Source organism: Vanessa atalanta, chromosome 23, assembly GCF_905147765.1.
Source record: "Vanessa atalanta chromosome 23, ilVanAtal1.2, whole genome shotgun sequence".
Lineage (NCBI taxonomy): Eukaryota > Metazoa > Arthropoda > Insecta > Lepidoptera > Nymphalidae > Vanessa > Vanessa atalanta.
In genome coordinates, this window is record NC_061893.1 from 465,040 (window position 1) to 480,630 (window position 15,591).

Consider the following 15,591-nt stretch of genomic DNA (forward strand, 5'->3'; position numbering starts at 1 on the left):
GCTGGGAGACAGATTTAGGTCATTAAAACAATTTCTTAGGTGTGTAAAGTATCAGCCTGAAAATACGGAGGATATTTACCGGAATGTACTTAGCCTGGCTATGGCCCTTTATTTGCTCGAGAATTAGAGTTCATTCCAGTGCTGCTACAGTACTCATCGATACACATCTGGTAGAATTTTGTGCGACACGTTAGGTTTACGTGGTTTTTATGACGTAAGTACTGCCTAAATACTGCAAATTTCCCATAATAAATTCGAGGTTCCAACCAAGGACCTCCAGTTTTGCAGCCTTTCGCTATTCATTGTAAGGCTTTTTATACAGCGTTATAGCACATTTATGATGTTTATTAATATGCAGCTATGTATGGTACTTCAAAAAGTGTAAAAAATAATAACTATAGTTAAATATTTGCCATTGGAATGTCTATCTGTCTTATTATAATTTGAAAATAAAAAAACAACTATACCGGTACCGTTTTTAGGAAAACTATTAATAAAATCATCATAATTATTAACTAAATTGCACTCTGAGAGTCTAAAGAGATACCGCACATTTCATCCATTTTGTCGGCCTCTTATTTATTAAAGCGAAGTTGAAACTCATGTAGTTCGCTTAATGGCTTTGACTATTCAAATTTTCGATTTAAAAATACATCTTGATTTTATGTGGATTCATCTGTTATGTAACGTCATCATTACTGTATTTTTAGACGTTGAAAAAGTGTAAATACTGAGTTTCTTGCTGGTTCTTCTCGGTAGAATCTACATTCCGAACCCGTGGTAGCTTTACTTTAAATAGTTTGTTAAATGACGATTCAAAAGTGCTTGTAAAAGCATACTTGAATTAAGTATATTTTGATTTGATTTGATTTACTTTTTAAACCACTGCTCAGATTTTTTAGCACTGTTGATGGGAAATCTTTTAGCACTTGACTTGTGTAACCCGCCTGGGTGGACACCACCTACAGAAGAAATTCTACCGCTAAATACCAGTATTGTTGTGTTCCTGTTTCATTAGTGAGTAAGTCAGTGTAACTACAGGCACAGCACCGTAATTCTCAAGGATTTTGGTTATTGTTGATATAAGGAATGGTTAAGATCTTTAAGTGTGATTATTCTTACAGCGCCACTACCACAGCGATGAGTAATTGGGTGTAAATCTAACTCATTCATCGTGACAGCAATATCATTACGCTCCGTTATGACTATTTGAAGAAATAATATTTATAAAAAAAAACCAAAACCATGTCTTCATAGAAAATGTTTTTTTTGCTTTTCATCTCATATGGAGGGGGTTCGCAGAAAACGACAATTTTTTTATTTTAATAGAAAGGAGCAGGAGTATATAGCGCACAGTACAAAAAAGTACGAATATGCAAATTCCAATGGCAACGTAGGAAGGAGTCGTGGGAAGGAAGTCGTCTATCATATATAAATATGTATTAGCTTCTTACTCTTCGGTATGTGCTTTATGTATGTTACGTACATTAAAATGACTTGCCTTGTTTTCTTAATATTTTTTCTAACGATGAGAAAAATCATTAACAGAGGAAACTTAATTGATTTCACTTTTAATATTTATATCTTTTTTTTTCCAAATAAATAAGTATTGGAGTAAAGTTTACTAGATTCGAAACATTTAATTAAAATTGTAATGTGACATATCTTATTAAAAAAAAAATAACCTCACTGGACAGTAAGGTCGGTTCAATTTTGCTAAATGATTCGTCATAACGATTAAACGAAATAATTAACATTCTTGCCATCATTCATCTCGAGTCATAAGTCATGACATGGTTCCGTTAGGACCATGTTTTTAATTTAAATTTTTGTTATTATTTAAGACCTAGATAAAATAAAATAAATGTAATCAAATGCGATAATTTAAAAAAAGTATATAATTTAGTTTCAAATATCGTTCCTCATTCAATCTAAAATAAATTATAAATTATTAATTTACATAAAATTAAACTGTTTAACGATTCATTGCAAGTATATTCAGTTTATTGAACCAGAAATTTCATTTACAACATTCAGCTGTGATTGGAATTTTTATACTTGAATCTTTTAAATTATAGAAATTTTAAAACGATTACACCCATTTACCCAGATGGGGTAGCATAAAAGCTTACCACCAAGTATAGTGTTTCTGACAGCGGTATATTACATTTGCGATATGTGGTGAGAATAAATTCTCTTAATAGTCATCAAGTTTATTATAATACGTACTTACCATTAGGATGACTACCTGTTTTTAACTTAACTTCCATTTTAACTATAGGGAGTTGAAGACAATTTCACATGACAACTACCAAATATCCGTCTCCGCTAAAACAAATTCATCCAAGGGTCAATTTGTGTAAGGAAGCCGATATGATCATTGTGGCTTCGGCTAGAAAAAAAAACACTCATACTTTCCTTTTTTTAAATGTTATGTCTCATTATAAAAATCATTAATAAATCAAGCATGTTACTCAACGAAAGAAATTTTGGTGCTTTAAATTGATGTTAGAAAACAACGATCAGTTATAACTTAAATATCGATAAAGGAGTTAAACCTTGGCGAGCACCTCTGAATTTAAATGTTTTTAATTTGTGTTTATAATTCAGAAACAGGCCGTGAAAAAACATCGTGGGGTTTTGAGTGTGTCTAATTTCAAATAAATTTGGCCACATGTGTATTCACTAACCCGTACTAGCGCAGCGTGGTGGTATTAAGCACAATCCTTCTACTCAAAGGGAAATGAGACCTAGGACCAGCACTGAGACATTAAATAAAAGATTCCACCATTTTATTTTATTGTGTAATTTTATGCCTCCATTTGTAAATTAGTTTTTTTATGATATCGGAAGGCGGAAGAGCAAACGGGCCACCTAATCACCCTTCAAACCGAAACACAACAATACTGAGTACTGCTGTTTGGCGGTAGATTATCTGATAAGTGGGTGGTACCTACCTAAAGCCCTACCACCAAGTACTGTAAGAGCCTACTTGAATAAAGTAGAATGATTTACGCTGACAAATGCATAGTGACAGTTGCAAATAATGGTAATGTATCATCGAATCTTAATGCGAGTTATAAATCAATGTATTCTTGGGCGTAATCCAATACATATGCATTTCCTCGGTAACCATTATGAGTGCAGATGTGCACATCACAGGAGTCTATATTTAATATCAAAGAAATTACTATCATGTTTGTGTAATGCTTTATAGTTTATTGATTAAACCAAGGGTTTTAATTTAATGTTTTGACTATTCAGAATTTAAATGTTTTTGCTGCTTTTGTTTAGCGAGGATCTGGTGTCAAATTACGGGTTAGTGAATAAAAAGGAATAGTTTATATTAATGTGGAGAAATTCACAGTAGATGATCAATGTTTTGAAGTGGACAGCGTTCACTCTCTTGTCTTGGCAGCGACGTGATGATAAGGCTCATCATATTCTACCGCTTTTCAGCAATACTTAGTATCATTGATACGCACAGCACATCCTAGTTTACAATGTTGGTGGATCATTGACATGGAAAGAATTGTTTGATATTTCTTACAGTGTAAATGTCTATGGATAGTTGGCGATCGCTTAGAAGTAGGTGGTGGTAGGTAGAAGATTTAAATGAACCTAATATGAAGATTAAAACGAAACGTAAAACTGTTGGACCTGCGCCTAAAATCTCTTCAGTCATGTCCATTTGTTCGAATTATAAGAGTAATAATAATATCTCCATCGCAGATCCAGTCTGCGTTAAGAATTACCACAGATGACATAGCTAGTATAGTAACAACTTGTTCCCAGTCCTGAGCTAGAGCCTCCTCTCCCTTTGAGGAGAAGGTAAGGAGCTTAATGGACCACGCTGCTCCAATGCAGATTCGTGGATTGTGACAGAATTTTGTGTAAATTATACACATGCAGGTTTCCTCGCGATGTTTTTCTTCACCGAGATGTATTAGAAACATTTATCAAGCACTTGAAAATTCAGTGGTGCTTGCCTGAAAAGAAAGAAAGAATTACCACAGAGGACATCGCTGAGGAGGACATAAATGTATTTTAGTTAGTGAATATATAGAATGAAAGTTGCAATAGAAAGGCTTATCGATCGCAGTGCACCTCATCACACAAGGAAATGAGTCTCGTGTCGATCGCCTTATTAATATTTCACCGTGACGTTATTCTTGATTACGTCATAGCATTGTTATATTTAGCTTAGATGCTTAAAACACGTGAAACTGACCGATGTTGGCGGTGTACCTAGGCGAGCAATACTGAATTTTCATGTACTTAATTTGTATTACTAAGTTCCTATTCACAGCGAAGGACATGGCAAATCAACTTTGTCAGAAGAACATATACTGATCCGCATCAGAACAGCGTAGGAGAATAAGTTCCAAGCCTTCTCTTCAATAGGAGAGAAGTCTTTAGTCTCTGTCTCTGCTTTTACTTTTTTAATATAAAATACATTACAATTTTCTGTCATAATATTTTTAGAACAAGATAAAGTCGTCACTGCTTGACTGATCACTATGAAAGTCATAACATGTTTTTAGTAAGAAGGTTTTATACTATAGGTATACTATAGATTTATACACATAGATAAAGTAATAATCTACCGGCACTTGCTAGTATAGTAACCAAAAAAATATCCAATAGATGCGATTTTGTTTTAATTGAGCGAGTAACTTTGTTTGTTACCTCTTCACGCTAAAACAACTAAAGCGATTTAGATGTAATTCGGTATGGATATAGTTTCAGTCCCAGGGAATGGCCTTAGGCCACTTTTTTAATTCACCCTTCGAGAGGATAAAATGGGGGTGACGATTTGTGTGCTATAGGTAAAGTTTTATAAATTGTCCACGGTTAAAGCCGCAGGTTTAGCTGGTATACACCAATTATAAAGGCGACCAGACGGTCAGAGCAAGACAATTGACGTACAACATTAGAAAAAAAACTTATCTTAGTACAGTCGAATGTAATCTTGTATCAAGGTTTGGATGACAATTAAACATACAGGAAGATAGAAATAACGTTAATCCAGAATATTGAGAGGAAACAACTGAAGTGCGGGCAATGTGAGAATTTACTCAAATAGGTATACCAAAATTAATTATTATATATATTATTGATTTGCCAAGAATACGTGCATCGATGATAGCGGGTTCAATTTTAATTGTGTATTATTTTATCATTGATCTTATATTCGGCAGTGAAGAAAAACATCGTGTATGTGCCTAACTTCAAAGTTATCCTGCAAACCTTCCCCTTAAAAGGAACCGGAGACCTAAGTCCAGCTATGAGACATTATAAGTTACTTTAATACATTTATCCCAATCACAGGCACATGTTTATTTAAAATGGATGTAAAAGGGATGTACTGCCTTGACATATTCAACCGAGTTAGGTTAAACAAACAGTACGAAACAGTTGGAACGATGCCAAGCCGTTAGTTCTAGTAAATACGTAAAACACGCGATTTAGTGATATCATTTAATTTATTATTGTGATTTATAAGCACAATCGCCGTATGAGTCGGAATGTAGATAAAACTAACCACTATTGGTTCGTCGTTAAACTGTTTGCCGATGTACATATAAATTATGTTTTATGTATACTAACTGCTGCCTCCTTTACACCTATTAAACGGGTTTTTTTATGTAGTGTTCGCGACTAGCCCTAGCCCCCAATATGGTGTTATGTCATTGCATTATATCATGAATAATATCACATTATTATTATTATTACTATTACATATTATAAATATATACAATTATTATTGTTAAAGAAAGTTATTTGTTAATTAACTGCTGCTAGTTATTTTTACGGTGTATTTATATAAGTTGTATGTATCACTCTTGAAATTATTTAATAACGTTTTTTCTTTATTGGTTAAGTTAAGAATTAAAGTAAAATAATACAGTAATGTAAAATAATGTTGTAACAACGTTCCCGGTTCCAGCGTATCCAGAAGAGAGCTTAAATTTCCCGCCAATGTTTTTAATGTTGCCCGCTTCAAAAATCGTATCGACAACATTATTGTAATTAATTGATCAATAATTTGTACAACTTCAATTAATATTATTTTATATGGAATAACATTTAATACTGGCATGTAACACTATTTCTTATTTTAAAAATGATTGAGCTGTGATAAGGGAAACAATTGGATGATTGTGTGGGATTGTAGAGAAATATAGAGAGATTGGAGCATCATTGTAAAACATAATTTTATTATGCCATCCCGAACTACTTAAATTCCCCTAGCCTTTTTTATATTCTGAGTCAAATTTAGTAATAAAATCGTTACCTCCGGATTCCATATTCAAATAATGGGGCGTATATTTTTGAGTCTTATCAATTAGTCTTAGTCTTATTATATTGATAAAAAGATTGGCGACGACTTGTGCCAGGACCTAGCCAATTATGTTTTAGCTTTTAGGAACATTATTTACATCATTGTTATCTTTCTCTCCAATTATTAATTTATTTATACCAATTTTTTTTACATTCCGAATCAATTTTTGTATCGAGTTTAATGAGCGATACTATTTAAATTCAATTCGTTCCTCAATAGTTTTCAATTGTGTCAAGTGAGCACAGATTACTTTGCTAATGTCACATGTGGAACAGTGGAAGAGATATGAAGATTGATGGCCACGGATATAACAATGCTAATTTAATTTTGAATACCAACGACGACAAAGACAAAGAGAATATTAGGTATGTTAATTGAACATTTTTGGGTGTCGTACTAGATTCAGATCTTGTTAAGTTTTTTGGAAGACTCTTATTGGTGTTCTGATTAAAGTTCATTCCAAAAATATCTAAGTAGCACACACTAGTGCTTAGTATTGATGGTGATGGTGTGATCAAGTTTAAAGGGTCAGTGACCCAGTGTAATTACAGACACGATTATGTAAGAAAAGTTTAAAATTTCATACGACAACGATGTCTATGGATCAATTACCATCAGATTATGATAAATAATAAATATTGTCAATATTTTCATTGGATTCTATAAATTCTACAGATGTGCCAAAAAAAAATTGATCTAATTTAAAGTACGCGCAACTTTATTTATGCATCAAAATTTAATCACGTATTGATATTTAATTACTACGATAATATTTTTCTTTTCTTCAAAATTCGTATCACGATATTCGTATGATGTCAAAAATGTTAATAAAATAAAATGTTTCTTCTTCTAATTTAAATATGACTAAGTCCTAAACGCCATACGAATTTTCTAAATCAGTTCACAAATGACATGTTCTTAAGTAACAAAAATAAAAATATCGAACTGATGAATCTTTCCCTTTTATGAAGTCAAAATATGAGTGAACGCAAACGACCACGAAGCCGTGTTTAGCAGCCGTAGGCACTATTCTTCGTTGATTTTTTATCTTGTCAATCCTGAAGATTTACGCCAAACGTCTGCCAACTTGAAAGAACGAGTGCTTCCAAGTGTCAGGTGTGCCAACATTTTCGTAAACAGCTATCTGATCTAACGTCACGTTAGCATCACTATATAGCGACATCTTAAGACAACCGGTTCTTACTCAGAAACTTCAAAATCGGTCCTAAAAATAATAACCAAAATTGAAAATATATTTATTCAAGTAAGCATTTATCTTTGAATCTTTTTTTGTGAGATTGAATTAAAGACAAGCTACCATGGGTCAGAAAATACTCCTGAGAAGAACTGGTAACAATCATGGTAACAATCATATATGTTATGATTATTATATATATAACTCCAAGCTCTTTTGCAAGCTATATAATTATAGCAGGTATTCACAAAAATCTTACAGCGCTCTTCGGGTTCAATACAATGACGCACTTAGGGTGCTGCTGGGGCTGCCTCGTTTCTGTAGTGCGTCGGGTATGTTCGCAACGACACAAGTTAACTGTTTCTTTGCTACTAAGCGTAAAAGATGTGGCTCTTTAGTACAAAGACTACGGGGTAGTACCAACAGCATCTTAGGTATGATCTCTAATAGACTGGATCGTGTATATGTCAACCATTCCTGCGCCAATTCAAGCGTCATAGAAAAATAATTAAAATAATAACCTAGGAAATAAGTTTTTATTGTTACTAACAAAATGAGTCTTTATGTTACTTGATAAAATATAAATAAATAAAATAAAAATAACAATGTACAGTATATGGTTTAATTAGTAAAAAATATCACATTACCGTTAAATTTATTCATCGGTGAACGTAACGGTACCTTAAATGTTGTTGTAATTTACCGTAATTTATATATTTTAATTATGTAGTACAAAACCTTCATTAAGAGTAACACCTCGCCTCCACTGGTGACAGGAGGGCTGGTTCGTTTTTGCCCAGAGGATCGGCATTGCGATTCAACGGGGAAATCAAGCATTCTTGCAAACATTCCACGTGATCATGATTTATACGGTAACTAGTCTTGATTGTCATTTGTATATAGTTAAGATATTAATAATGATTATATACTTTTATTAAAAATAACACATAAATCCATCCCAGTATATTATCGTTTGATTTCGACGCCGTAGCAGCAATTCTGCGTCGAGATTTTAAAAGAGTAATGAAGATGCCAACGTATGCGTGAACAACCCCCCCCCCTCTCGCCCGCCTTAATTAACCTGAAAGGATCCGCTGAGTTTATATTAAAAAGTTAGGTGTTTTATGAATGGCTCTGCATTTTATGGAAATGAGCTCTGAAATGGGTGCCTTTCATATCTTCATCTATTCAATTCATGTTTAACAGATAATGTATGATAAATATTAAATGAGATATAATTATATTAAAACTATATTTTGAGGTAACTGGATTTCGATGTAAGCGGATTATGATGTAAATAATAATCAATGTGTCGTGAAATAAATGGATATTTGAAATCTGGGATCTATTTATATGTTTCGAACATTACTAGAAGTAACAATAGTTATTATTTATACGTAAAATATTAAAATAGTAAAATTTATTATCCATATAGTAAAATTGATAGTCCACTATAGTTCGATAGACTATCGATAGACTATCGATAATTAAGATGTTAGCGATAGTATCGATAGCTCCCGATGAGCAATACTATCGATAGTATTGCAAAAACCATTACTTTTAACCTAAGCTATTGATAGTCCAAAACTATCGATCCTATCGATAGTATAAATAGTATCGCTGCTACCAATAGTATTGCTTATAGAGAGCTAGCGATAATATCAATAGTATCGATAACATTGTTCAAAACGATACTATCGATAGTACTATCGATATCCTGAATATATTTCAAGTTAACCTATAGATAGTCAAACTATCGATAGTTCTGCAACGCTGATTACGACTTGATAAAAATAGTTTCCTGTGGCTATAGCCAGAAGAACAGTTTAGGATTTAAAAATAAATTGTTTAGAGTAGATGAATTTTTTAATCTATCTAACGTAGACAATACACATCGTTTGACCAACATGAAAGTTCGCACAAATATGTATTTCAATGAATATTTTTATATATATCTACAATCCACCCTGTCACTCACTAGATGGCTCTGTAGTGCAACAACTCAAACTATTACCATGACAGTTTACATTATAACAATTGAACATTGAACAATAGCGACGCGGAAACAATAAGGACAAGTTACCCGAGCGAAGGCTCACTCGCTACTGATCGCTCCGTCGGTTACACACACTAACGCAATTATGTGTTTACGGTTACAAACACAAATAAAGGCCACGCGCGCTGGTAGATTGCAAGAACTATAGAGCATTGAGGGAAATATTAAAGCACCAGTCACGTCAGACACAAAATACATTGACTATAACGTTGAATGAAGAAACTAATGTGATACACAATTAAGTTAAATTATTACAGATAGTTAAAATGAAGCAGTTATTAAAATAAATACTTAATATATTACATATTTTTGAAGTGAAACTTTTTTAAAATCGTTCTGATTTATGACCCAATAAATTAAAATGATCCACGAGAAAGAGACAAACTAAACATTGACTAACTTTTTTAAAATGTCACTGTCCAATTCAGCCTAAGCTAACGATACATGATATTTTGTTGGTGGTGGAGACGGACAGGCAAATAGGCCTTATGTTGACACCACCGCCCATAGATTACACTGGCTCACTCACCCTTCTAACCGGAACACAACAATACAGTGTACTGTTATTTGGCGGTAGAATATCTGATGAGTGGGAACAAGAAAAAAATATTTTCCATTCCCTACAACAACAACCTTCAGAAAGCGTTACGGCGTGGCGTTAATCAAATCAACTTTATTCAAGTAATCTTCACAATGAAGCGTTTTTGTATCGTCAATATTCAAATACTACCACCGTTTCTGAAGGCCGAGCCTAGATCCAGGCGTTTTTTTTTTCAAAAAGTATAATTTTTAAATGAATACTAAGATTTATTTATTAATTTAGTTCTAATAAACTTTTTAGATTTTGTAAATGGTAAATTAATTATATTTCTCGGTATCTTATTATATATGCGTATACCGTTGCCCAAAAGCGTTCTCTGTACTGTATGCAAACAGAAAGTAGTCAGTTAAGTATCCAATCCCCCAATACGATGCAAAAGCGTGGTGTTTCAAGTTACTAGGAAGCCATCATGTCCAGAGAAAGTGAAATAACCTTGCTAATATTAATAGAACTAACTGTTCAAATGGAAGCATATCTTTTTAAGTAGGCTGTACGGTTAGTGCGCCCAAAAATCCTATCTTCACATTCAATATCCAAACTAAATGAGAGCATCATAAATTCTTAATCTTCTGAACGCTGACAATGATAAATGTATAAAACATCCATCGATTCTCTTCTCCAATCCAAACTGCAACGATTCATCAAGCAGGTCAGTCATGTCAGGTCACTAGTAAGAATATCCATACATTGGTAACACAAGAGTAGAAGCGGTGCGATATCGACGCATCCATCGAACCGTGTCTTTCATTACGATGTGTTAATTGAAAAGGCAATGGAAACCGGAGCCCGCTAACAGCATTCAGAGTTCCCCATGCAAATGAACGAATCTTTTAGAATATTTTAGATATGAGTCGAGCGATTTTGTTTCAGTGATATTTTAAAATAAATCAAAATATGCGTCATTCTAGTGGGTTTTAACTTTTGATTTTATAAAACATTTAAGATTAATTGAATATAGGTTATAACGTTCGAAAAATATATTTTTCCGAGATAGTAATTAGTTGTTGTATATGATTGCCGTCTAAATGGTACATATCCATCTTTAAATACTTGGACACGGTTGATGCTCACTGGGTTGATGTTAAATTGTACCGTCAAGGTAAAGGGTATGGACTGAAAATATTTTAAACAGAAAAAGACATGTTTATTTCACCCAGGTAGGCAGTTAAAATATGGGACATGTCATGGAAATTGGTCATAATCTCCACTAAACATTGGCATTGTGATAAAAATGAATTATTATCCCTTATACGTCAATGCGCCACTAACCTTGCTTAAGATGTTTTATTACATGTACCTGTAGTCACATTGACGACTTCGTAATTTACGCAAGATAATATTATTTCAGTCCTGTCTTGTATGATGAGGTGGTTCTATTGCCATGAGCTCGATTCCAGCCGCTAGTGAAGTGCGCTCTTACTTTTCAAATCAATTCTTTACATCTATTAGATATTCTATGGTATGATTAGTCTGAGCCTTATCATTATCAACAGTATGTTGTCATGTGAATGCACCACTACCACTTGTTTAAAGTAAAAGGTTGTTTAAAATGCATGCAAGTACAATTATGAAATTGCAAGTAATAGTAACAATTGTTTTAACATCAAATTATGTTGTTAAAACAGATACAAACAAGGTTAGTTAAAAGTAATAACGATAATTAAACTGATATAAAAAAAGAATTTATTTTTACGGAACCAAACAAAAAGTATCACTATGAAATAGATACAAAAATGTTCGACGAACGCGTAGTTCTCGGTTTATCCCTTTTACTTTTAATTACCAAAGTTAGTGTTAGCCGCGTTTCATCAAAGTTTCTGAATGTAGTCGTAGGATGTACTCGTAATGGCGATACAAACTGAATTAAATTTTGGTTAAACAGAAAATAAATTGTTTCCAACTAATTTCCTTAACGTTTCTGGAAAATAGTTGGAAACAATATATTTTCTAGCCCATTACAGCCTTTTTATAAATCAATGGTTGTTAGTTTTAATTTGCTCACCAATTTTCAAGCACACAACAGCACAAATTCGACATATACATATACATTCACGTGTTTCAACCACTGGACTATAATGTAGGCTATTAGTATCTTTGGGTACCTAACACCGAATAATTCTACTATCAAACATCAATGACATGGCCAAAACGCTATCACGCTTTGTTCTAGTTTGAAGAGTTAGCGAGAGATTGTAATTATAGGCGCAACATATTAGATCCTCATCAAGTCAAGCCGAGGAACTCAATTCATAGTTACTCTATTCATATACCACTGTACAATATTCATATACCTACGTTATAATATCAAAACTACTAAATATTGTTTAGTTGGAAACTGCTTACAGAACAGCGTTGTGAAATAAGCCTTAAATAATCTCCTTGAGAAGTGATTTACCAAATATATAATGATGAGTCAGTTACTGAAGTAACCAATTATAAAGTTGCATATTTCTTGATCAGGTATGTATATAATCTGTGCTATATTTTATGTAAATAATATACGTTTATAAAATATTTGGTTTTATGAAAAGATACGGTGAAATTGTTCTCTTCAAACTCTTAAAAATAAAATTCCATAACACTATAAGTTTTACTTGGAATAACTGTCTCGGTGATCGAGTTCGTCCGTAAGCGGCTTAGGTCACATGTATATGCTGGGAATGACCAGAGCTTGCTTCGTGAAGTTACACAAGTGTTACATTGTGAGGGGTCTTGTCGGTGATGTTCAGCAGGGGTATTTTACAGCGGACTGTAGTTTCCTTCTATACCGTTATAGTCCAGTAGTCAGGCAAAGTAGGATCGCGAAATGGTTGAGCCAACTCGGCTAAAAGTGCCGTATCGTGTCTACGAAGGCATGTAAAGGTTTTGGTTGAACTAATCTCGGTCGTGTCGAATTTGCCGTTCTGCTGGATGACGAGGCTGGAGAAATTGGTAATGCAGTTGACTAGTATCCGTTAAGAATGGGTATCACCGTAGCAGAAACTGGTCAAGAGTACATACTCTTGTTAGGAGTACTCCTAACCAATTTGAAATGTTAATATTATCATATTCGTGGAAATCAGGGCTGCTCGCTAGTCATTAATAAATTGAATGTTTGTTTAATTGAAAACACACAATCTATACGAGTATCAATATTTTTAATGGTTGCTATATTAATTTATCATATTTTTAAAACATTCTTTAACAAAAAAAAAACAATTTTATAACGTTTCGAGGAAAATATTAATTCCAATAAATATTTGTGTTTTCTGTTTGCAGATGTAAAGGAATATCTAATAAATGCAGTTCATTTATGGTCGCTAATAACAATTTATTATATCTCGGTAAACAGATTACATGGAATCCGACCGAAGAGTAGCTATTACCTCTTACGTTTGAAGCGAATAATCTTATTAAATGGAATTCATCATCTCATGCTATAAAATATGGGTCGTGTATGTCGTATGTTGCATCGCTGAATCGGGCCAAATATGTTTGCACTAGGCGCCTCATCAAATATTTGATGATACATATACTAAATAATACCAATTTGCTTCGATAGAAAAGAGCTTGTCGACCTCCTGTAGGTTGATCACTCTTTTACCATCAGCCAAATAAATGCCAGGAGTATACGTTCAGCTTCTTCACTTCTTATGCTTACAGCCTAGGCATGGAATAATCAAATCAAAATAAACTTTATTCAAGTAGGCTTTTACAAGCACTTTTGAATCGTCATTTAACAAACTATTTAAAGTAAAGCTACCACCGGTTAGGAATGTAGATTTTACAGAGAAGAAATAACCAGCGTCCGAGTATCTTCAAATGAAAAGTTCATCAACCAATATATGATCAGTAACCCAGCCAGTACAACTTATATCCAGCTCTATATTGAAATACCAATATTTTGTATTTGTGTCAAATGTAAGTGGATCTTTGTAACAGGCTCAAGAGCATAACATCTTAAGTACATAGGAAGATTAAACTCATTTTTGTTATACGGATTTTTTCTTTTTATTTATTAAAGTCATGGTTATACAAAACTTTACTAAGCTATTTTGTCACACATGTAATGTGTTAAAATCGACGTTTAATTGGTCGGTTGGGATACACACGTTTTTCACCACACACTTCTATTTACAGTGTCGTATCTAAATAATAAAATACAATAAATTTTGCACTGCGTTTAAAAAGCAACCATAACCATTAGAGAATAGATCTTGTTTTAGATTTTCCGTTATTTATACGTAGTCTCGGATTCGTACTCACCCTGACATTATACAGACAGATGTAGAAAACCTACACGATTAATAATGTAGAGGTACTCTCAGAAATTAAAGGCGCACGTGGAAACAACGCTTTCGTAATTAAAAGATTAGTAGGTCTCGTATTTATTTATAAACCCTTAACGAAAATGGAATGCGGTTACAGCCGATATCTCACGTAGATGTGTTAATACAATACCCAGTCTATAAATCGATATTTATAAATATTTTATGCAAAATAACGTACCAGCTGAGGACATTCAGCAATTCAATGAACTATTAGAACTACGATCGTTCTTTTGTCCCAGTAATTGACAATCTAGCGTAGTTGATCATTGGGATTGACCTCGCTAGTGATTATCGTTTCGATTTTCGTGACTAATTTACGATTTGTGTCTTTCATAATTTATATATGCCAGACCGTGGTAACGTCATGAACCGTTTATTTTATAAATATCATTATGCCATTTCTCTCCGTTGTAGTCCCACGTGTCGTGGGCGAGTTACAAAGCGGATTGCGGGAAATCTAATGTTTATCCGCGAGAAGTTTTTCTTTTGTTTTATCAGTTTATTTACGCTTTTTGCTTTTAGGTACAATATAGGATAATTCAATCTGGCTCCTTTTATCCCTCGTCCTTTTATCATCTAATGCAATTTATAGGTTACACGGTTAACAAAACAATCTTCCATTTTGGACACATTGATCACCTCGGGTAGGTTCAGATAAACTAATGGCGCGCATATATCAAAGACGAAGAACACCTCACTTAAGTGCCGCAACTTACTAACATTAAGGGCCGAACCTCGTATTCGTAGCCCATATAAGTATATCTTATCACCCTGCTAAATTCGAGATCAGGAAATTTATCCTTATGTCTTAGAACAAGTGGGACATTGGGTACTATTTCATTATGAAACTATTTGGAAGCAATTTTATGTAATTCGAGGGGTCATTTACAGTGTTGAAGGATTTGTAGTAATATCTCGTTTATCGACCAAATAATATGTCAACAGTGTGTATAGAGTTTTGTATTTCAAATAGAATATCTTAAAAATATAAACCAAAATGTCAATGTCTCATTGAACTATTTGGTATAATTTCTCAAATATTTACTCATACGAAATTCCTAATTGCTCCAGTGGCATGAATAT

The 15,591-nt window shown here is 33.4% G+C and overlaps 1 protein-coding gene across 1 annotated transcript in view; it reads left to right on the forward strand.

Moving 5' to 3' along the window:
* LOC125073049 (octopamine receptor Oamb) overlaps positions 1-15,591 on the forward strand; it is a 146,791-nt gene that overhangs the window by 81,507 nt on the left and 49,693 nt on the right. The gene's annotated exons all lie outside the window — the stretch shown is intronic.